The sequence below is a fragment of the Otolemur garnettii genome, unplaced genomic scaffold (assembly GCF_000181295.1).
Source record: "Otolemur garnettii isolate 467f Iridium unplaced genomic scaffold, OtoGar3 scaffold00129, whole genome shotgun sequence".
Classification (NCBI taxonomy): domain Eukaryota; kingdom Metazoa; phylum Chordata; class Mammalia; order Primates; family Galagidae; genus Otolemur; species Otolemur garnettii.
Genome location: NW_003852524.1, coordinates 24,830 through 33,858, shown reverse-complemented (window position 1 = coordinate 33,858; position 9,029 = coordinate 24,830).

Sequence of the window (9,029 nt, the reverse complement as noted above, 5' to 3'; positions counted from 1 at the left end):
TAAATCACTACTCCATTAAAAAAAAATCACTACTTCTCTGAGGATGGTATCAACTAGGTTGGGAGTTAAGTGGGCAAAAGATCACATGACCTTAGGAGGCAGATCCTGACATACTAACTGGTAATTGGTCTCATCGTATAACTGTATCTACTTCCTAAGGATATGGGTCTAGAGTCCCGTTCTACCAATCTCATTTATAAGCTCCTTGGAAGCAGCTCTGCTTTGTATCTGTTTATCTCAAGGGCTTAATGCAGAGCTCTCTATAGAAGGTTCTCTATGAGGGTTCTCTAATAGAGGATTAGAGGATTATAGTAAAGATCTGACAGCTTGGCTTGGTTGAAGACTTTTATTATGGTCCATCTCTTTCTGTACACTAATAGAAACATCTTATGCCTTTGAAACATCTTCTCTGAGAACTTTGTGAGTCATAGCATGTGAAGGCTAATACAGATCTTGGAGGTCAAATAGTTTAGGGGTTTTACAACATTCCTTTTTCTTTTTTAGAGTCTCACTTTGTTGCTACAGGCTAGAATGTCATGGTATCAGCCTAACTCACAGCAACCTCGAACTCCTGAGCTCAAGCAATCCTCCTGCCTCAGCCTCCTGAGTAGCTGGGACTGTGGGTGAACACTACAATGTCTACTAATTTTTCTATTTTTATTAGAGATGGGGTCTTGCTTTTGCTCAGGCTGGTCTGGAACTCCTGAGCTCAATGAATCCTCGCATATCACTTAGCCTCACAGAGTGCTAGTATTATAGGCATGAGCCACCATTTGTGGCCAATATTTCTTAAAGAGGCTGAAAATTTCTTAATGAAATTTTACGAGAAACTTGAGCACATGAAATCAAATACATGTTTGTGACACTGATTGACCTGGGAAATTAGAGAGGATGAAGGCCAAAACCCTACATGCCCTGTCTTTCTGCTGCCCACCCCTTTCTTTGAGGCATCTCCGAAGAACCTTAGGACTCCAAAGGACACTGTTAGGAAATTACTGAAAGTCCAGTCTCCAGTGTCATCCAAGATAACTTACACTTGTTAACATAGAACTTACATTCAAAATTCTGTACTAGAGGCATTACTAGAAATGATGGTAGTAAAATTATTTATTATAATTAATGGGATCCAGAAATGACTATTAATGTAATATTGTCTCTCTCATGGGTTGTATTTAGTATTCTAGCAAAAGGTGATGTGATAGAAGAGCTGGAAAGCTGGGTAAATGTACTATGTAATGGAGCATGGTACTGGTCACTAGACCATCAACATCTCACCTCATCCTTTTTTAAAAAAGTCATTTATATTTTTAAGTTTTCAAGTCATCGTATCGTTCTTTTTTTTCATTTTTTATTTTTATTTATTTATTTTTTGAGACAGAGTCTTACTTTGTTACCCTTAGTAGAATGCTGTGGGATCATAGTTCATAGGAACCTCCAACTCTTGGACTCAAGTGATTCTCTTGCTTTAGCCTCCCGAGTACCTGGACTACAGGCACCTGCCACAACACCCAGCTATTTTTAGAGATGAAGTCTCTGAGTCTCCCGCTCAGGTTGGTCTTGAACCTGTGAGCTCAGGCAATCTACACTCCTTGGCTCCCAGAGTGCTAGGATTATAGGTGTGGGCCACTGCTCCCGGTCTTGTTCTTGTTTCTTAAATGGCAATTTTCTGTGTTGTATTTTCACTTTTTTCTCTTTATGTTTTGACTTACTATATAAATCTATATAATCATATGGAATTTTATTACCAAGTTACAGCAATCCGTGGTCTTTTTTTTTTTTTTAAGAGACAGAGTATTGCCCTGTCACCTAGACTAGAATGCAGTGGCATGATTATAGGTCAAGGTAACTGCTCACTGTAATCTTCAACTCCTGGGCTTGAGGGAACCCCCTGCCTCAGCCTCCTGAGTAGCTGGGACTACAGGCCCATGACACCTGGTTAATTTTTAAGATTTTTTTGTAGAGATGTACTCTTGCTGTGTTGCTCAGGCTGGTCTCAAACTCCTGCCTCAAGTGATCCTCCTGTCTTGGCCTCCCATAGTACTGGGATTACAGTTATGAGCCACCCTGCCTGGCCTTCATTGCTTTTTTATACATTTATTTAAAGCAGTTGATATTTTGACTAATAGTTACTATTAGTTTACAAGGTAGCATGTGCAAATATGAAAAATAACTCTTCTCCCAAATTATATTATTTATAGAAAACTGACATTATGAGAAAGTTGGCCCCATATGCCAGAGGTGGCGGGTTCAAACCCAGCCCCAGCCAAAAACTACAAAAAAAAAAAAGATGCTTCTAAGATCTTTGAGACTTTTTACTTGATTTAACTTTTGGTTGTGTGTCAAAATGATTCTGTTATATTCAAATTTATACTGACAGCACAGTGAGAATACAGAAATTGTACATCTATGTTATAATAATAATAATAGGACAGATCTTTAAGAATTAACAATATTTTAGCTAACTTTGAATGAAATGTGCAGTGTATTCTACAGAGAAAGTTTAAATCTGGCTACAACCACTTGGTGACAAGTACTATAAAGTGACATTTGAAAGACAATATTCTGCCTCCCACTGGAATGAATGTCCACTGTCATCAGCAATGCTACTTACTGACTGTATGAGTAGCTAGTTGTGGATAGTTATTTGGCCAAGTGAAATACCTTCCTAGTTGTTTTTTTAGGACACCTAGTAGAATGCACAGCAATTGCACAAGTTATCAAGCTTTGGTAAGCAATTTATTTTCTTTTTAATACATAGTCTTAAAGTATGGACTTTATAGAAGTCTGGAAGAGAAAAGGACTTTGCTTTATTTTTTTTTTTAATAATGATTTTCTTTATTTTTGCGGTTATTTTTTTCTTTTGGCCAGGGCTGGGTTTGAACCCGCCACCTCTGGCATATGGGGCTGGTGCCCTACTCCTTTGAGCCACAGGCACCGCCTGACTTTGCTTTTTTAACTAATTACTTTGCTTTCTGAGAGAAGACAATTATCAGTAAAGCAACAAAATTGATCAAATAATAAAGGTTGGAAAGATTGCATATGCCGACCAAAGCTACTGTAAACTATGAAAAAGAAATTTCACCAAACATACTGTATCTCCTAAATTTACCTCCTAAGCCCTACAGATCTACTGACAGTTTCACAGGCATTTAGGCAGCAAGCCTGACAGGGTGACTTAGTACCACGCTGCATGTTATGCATCTGGAAGTTTTTAATAAGAGAAAAAGTCTTGCACTGAGAAATTACATCCATAAAGAAACCAGGCCTTTTATGTTCTTGTATATAATTTCCTTCTGTTCAAAGTAATATAATGCTCTAAATTTCAGCTACTTCTAACTATACTTTTCTGAATATTGGTTTGGTTCTACAATTAAGTTCTATATAAGGAATGCTATGTGTTGGTGTTAAAATCTATGTTACCATTTTTGGAATATTAAAAAAGGCATTTATTTATTTATTTTTTAATCAAAAAAGTGTCTTTGAATTGAGAGTTCTGGGGTATATTTTCTGTTTTCTATGTGTGAGCTCATGACACATTAGACGCAGAATATGTTTTATTCTTTTAAGCCTTTTTTTTTTCAATGATAGCAGAAAACCCTTGTTTCTATTATCAATCCTCAAGAAGAAATCCCAGATACAGGAATTTTATAATCAGTGGATCCTCTGCACATGTGTATCCTATATCATTTTTCTTACTATCTTCAACTTATTATGGCTCCACTTTTGTTTAATTGTAATCATATGCTACTAACATTTTAAAATGCACATTGTTTTTGCATTTATAGGATGTGATGAGTTTAAAATGTTCATTGAATTTCTAAAAATCAAGAGTAAACACAACAAAGAGGTCCTTGGTGAACATTGCCCTAATGTATTTTGTTGTTGGCAAACAGAGTGGACAGGATTGTCTTTGGGATGTAGCTATATTATTTATGAGTCTAAAAATAGCGTATCTTCTATGCTCCTAAATAATACCCTGCATTCTAGTCAGCCACTCTCCTATCTCTCCCTGCTCCCCTTCTCCAACATGAATGTGACTCTATTGTGCCTCCATTTCATTGATGATGATTTACCTTGATGGCTATTGGCATCTAGTTTGAGGCTTCATCAGCCTTAGGTCCCAAAGTCTCTATATCTTTCTTAGGCAATAGCTGAACCTATGATTCACTCCAGCAGCATGACTGAGGAAACAGCAATAGCAAATACTAATATTTTTCTCAAATTTTAAATAGTAACTAATTGTTTTCTGAAAAATTACTATCAAAAGATAATTTTCAAAAAAGGTAAAATCATGTCTTTCATACAGATATAAAATGAACATGCTTTAAAGGTTTAATTAAATTTTTAAAGAAGGAACTACATTTATAATCTAAGGATATTGAAGTTAATGTATAAAGGAGGCCAAACTAGACTTTTCCATTGCGGGGGAAGGAAGTCATTTGTACTCCAAAAGAATTTGCATGTCTATAAATAAGAGTTATTTTGCTTTGCTATTAGTTATCTACAAGTTAGGCTTATAAAATAGATCCCAAAGAATCAGAATCAGTGGCTCAGCGCCTGTGGCTCAAGCGGCTAAGGCTCCAGCCGCATACACCTGAGCTGGTGGGTTCAAATCCAGCCTGGGCCCTCCAAACAACAGTGACGGGTGCACCCAAAAAATAGCCAGGCATTGTGGCAGGTGCCTGAAGTCCCAGCTACTTGGGAGGTGGAGGCAGGAGAATCACTTGAGCCCAGGAGTTGGAGGTTGCTGTGAGCTGTGATGTCATATTACTCTATCCAGGGCAACAGCTTGAGGCTCTGTCTCAAACAAACAAACAAACAAACAATCAGAATCAAAGTGGGAAGGATGTGTTATAGACAATGAATAGTTTTTCATTGGAGCACACATTTTCCCTATATTACTAAAGCAATTAAACAGGAAACATTACTTTTTTTTTTTTTTTTTTGAGACAGAGTCTTAAGCTGTCACCCTGGGTAAAGTGTCATGGTGTCATAGCTCACAGCAACCTCCAACTCTTGGGCTCAAACGATACTCTTGCCTTAGTTTTTCTATTTTTAGTAGAGATTGGGTCTTGCTTTTGCTCAGGGTGGTCTCCAAATCCTGAGCTCCAGCAATCCACCTGCCTCGGCCTCCAGAGTGCCAGGATTACGGGTGTGAGCCACTGTGCTTGGCCTGGAAAACAATTTTTTAGGTAAGATTTTTTTTTTTAACTGTTCATAGTTGTAATGATTGTTTGTTTGCTTGTTTATTTATTTGAAACACAGTCTCACTCTGTTGCCCTGGGTATAGTGCCGTGGTGTCATCATAGCTCACAACAACCTCAAGCTCTTGGGCTTGAATAATCCTTTTACCTCAGCCTCCTAAGTAGCTGGACTGCAGGTGAGCACCACAACACGTAGTTTGTTTTTCTATTTTTAGTAGGGACAGGGGTCTCACTCTTGCTCAAGCTGGCCTTGAACTCCTGAGCTCAAGCAATCAGCCCACCTTGGCCTCTCAGAGGGCTAGGATTACACGTGTGAGCCACCGTACTTGGCCTAATTGTTTATTTTTCAATTTTCTTTTATGTTCACATCCTACTTTTCTTATTGTTATTAAAGTTTGTGACATAAAGGGCAGTTCCTTTTAGTTTGGACTGATATACTTTATATAATAGACCCCTGGGGGCCCATGCTCATTGCTATGTCTGCATTATTGGAAGGATTTACGGACATGTGAAATTTAAAATTATACACTGATAATTTGTTTAAGGCAGATACCACTTTGGAAGATTCAGCTTCCTGCATTTGGGTACCAGTGAGTAATTTCACAAATACAGGGTGGCCATAAAGTCTGTGTGCAATTTAAAATTTAACATGGACGTTATAGGCACCCTATGTAAGGAAAGAGTTGCTGACCTTGTCTTGGGTTTTGGGAATTTATGTGCAGGCAGTCACCTTATCCTTTTCGCCTTTTCTTCACTTCTAGGGAACCATCCTGATTAATAATCATGGCCATTATATATGTCTAATATAAAATAACCAGAAAAGTAAGTTATAGTAAGGGGCTGAAGATAATCTTTAATCATAACAGATTTTGCAAGGGACTGAATTTAGATTTAAAAAGAAAATGTTTGTGAATAAATCAATTCCATGCTCATGTCTTATATTTTTCACTGTGTATATTTAGCAACAGAGCAAACAGAGTGTGTTATACTGACTCTATTACTGTATTTAAAATTTTGAGCTCAGAAATGATATTTATTTACTTATTTATTTATTTACACAGAGTCTTACTATGTCATCCTCAGTAGAGTGCCGTGGCATCACAGCCCACAGCAACCTCAAACTCTTGGGCTTAAGTGATTCTCTTGTCTCAGCTTCCCAAGTAGCTAGGACTATAGGTGCCCACAATACCAGGCTATTTTTTTTTTTTTTATTAAATCATAACTGGGTTAATGCAATTAATGCAATCATGGGGTGCAGTGTGGTGTTTTTGATGTTTATATTCTGCTTTTAGAGTCACTTGTACCTTTGTAAGATAAACCATAGAGGTGATCTCACTAATCACCCTCCCTCCACCCATCCACTCCCCTCCCCTCTCCCCTGCCCATGTTCTTAGACTATAATTAGATTTTGTTGTTGTAGTTGTCATTGTTTAGCAGGCCCCATGCTATGGGCACCGAGCCATAAATGATATTTAATCTACAAAAATATCTAGCCTTTTCCTCTAGCAAAAGGTGTATAGGAGGAAGTCCTTGATTATTCCTGGGACTGAGGCAGGCTGATGCAGTAAGGTCTGAGGGAACCTTGTAGATGGAGAAATTATTCTCACATGGGCCACATTTACCTGATGTAAACATATGGTTGCCTTTGGGATTTTGTGTTGCTATTTTGGCTATCATGACTTTGACTTCAGTTATTTACTAGCTTGGCTTTTTCTTGGATGCTTCCATCCGTTTCTCATCCTATCATTCATGGGTTGCTGCTTGCCTATTCTTGGTCCGTTACCTCTTCCATTGGCCTCTGCCTTCTTTGATATCTCTCTACCTCTGCTCCCACCTAGACACAGTCCTCACTTTACCACCACCGCAGACACCTGGCCCTCGCTTCCAGGTGTATGGATTTTCTCATTTACGGCCACCTTTTAGCTGAGCCCACTTAGATTCTGGAAGAAGAATGGCTGAAGCCACTTAATGGCTTTGCTTGTACATTCTAGAAAGAAAAATATGTCAGAATGGGGGATGCATGTGAGCGGGGATACATTGAAACTACACGTGATTGGTAGGGAAATATTTATCTCCATTCAGGAGTGGCCTATGTTCTGAGAGTCTCATATAGTAGGTACAGGGGAGAATTAATAATAGATATTAAACATTTGAGATATTAGTATCTAAAAACTACAATGTGAGTGATAACTGACCTCTGGTATTACCTAACTTCAATCAACTCTAGCAAAGGTGAAAAAGCCATATGTATAGCAGAAAATACTTTTATTCAATTAACTAAGAAAGTATTTATTGTTTATTGTTCTTATGCACGAGACCCTATGCCAAACACCTTACTATTTAGAGAAATAAGTAGGCTGCTAAGACTAATGGCTTCAGATAAGCAGACTGAAGACTGCAAAAGGATTAAAAGCTTAAAAAAAAAGTATCACCTGTAGTCCACTGTGTCCAATTTTAATGGATTTACAACTGCAAATGATAATTGGCATTTGAACTCATAATTCAAGTTCACTTTACATGATTTTAAAAATAGCAACATGTTATTAGAGAAATTGGTGTTTGAATTTTTTTTCTACTTTTTTTCTGAGAAAATTGAAAAGTGCTCTTTTAATGAATATTATGATACTTTGCAGAAATGCTGGTGGTACACCAATTAGGTGGTTTTTCTGCAAATTATCTCTGACCTCTGTTGTTAGGTCAAGTGTCACAATTTTGGCCATTTCCCAGGCTTCCTTCCACGGAAGTTATGGGAGCCTTGCTGGCTTAAGTATTGTTCAGATTCTGTGGCCATGCTTTCTTGTGGAGACAGACTCTCTGGGTCTTACTAGACTCTCCTGGGTTGTAAAGAACACAGATCCAATTAGGTGGCCTTATACAACAGTGATGTAGAGATTTTCAACCTTGTGGTAATTGTTTTTTTTGGTAATTGTTAATTTTTTGTTGTGGGGGCAGGCCTGTGTACTTGGGGATGTTTAGTGACAACCCTGGCTCCTGTCTACTAGTTGCCTGTTGTATCCTTTGGTTTCTACAACCAAAAGGGGCAAAAAAGTCCCTCCTAGTTCAGAACCATTCTTTTAGGTATTTCCAGTGAATAAGGCAGGCAGGAATATCAACTCTGCAGCTAATTCTAGAAAAACAGGCAACAAGAATGTGAACTGTGTGTGAAAAGCCCACACTGTACCCTAGAAGTGCATTAATGTACATAGTTACCATTCAATTAAAAAAAATATGTCTCCACGTCGAAAAACAGGCAACGAAAGGTGCTCAGGTCAGGATATGCATGTACGCATGTACGCGATCACCTCCTCAGTAAGAGACATCAGTTGGAGTGCCCTCTGGGGCTGAACAGCTATCTCTGTTTCCCCGGCTTTGGCCAAAGCTGTTCTCTCCTCTCTCTCTAGGGGCTGCTTTCCCCTTCTTTGTGTTTGATTGTGCCAGCATTTGAATTAAAAATGGTCCACAATATTCCATCTCTTTCTGCAGAGGAGCCTCCTGTTATGAGTTTGTGGGGTATTTTTCCAACACAAATTGATATGTCATTCTTTTTAAAGGCTATAGAGTATCTGTTGTATACATGTCTGTGTACCACGGTTTAATGGGAGGGAAGATTATTATTTATTTTTTTAAATTTCAGATTAATATAAGGGAAGAAATATTTAGGTTACATTGTTTTCACTTCTAAGGTAAAGTTCAGGTTGTAGTTAAGCCTTTCACCTGGGGGTGTGTTGAACTCCCTGACATTGTACACGTTAAGTGAGAACTCCCTAATCACCCTCCCTCCTCCTCCTCCCCCTCCCTTTTCTCTCTTCTTCTTTGCTAAACTAT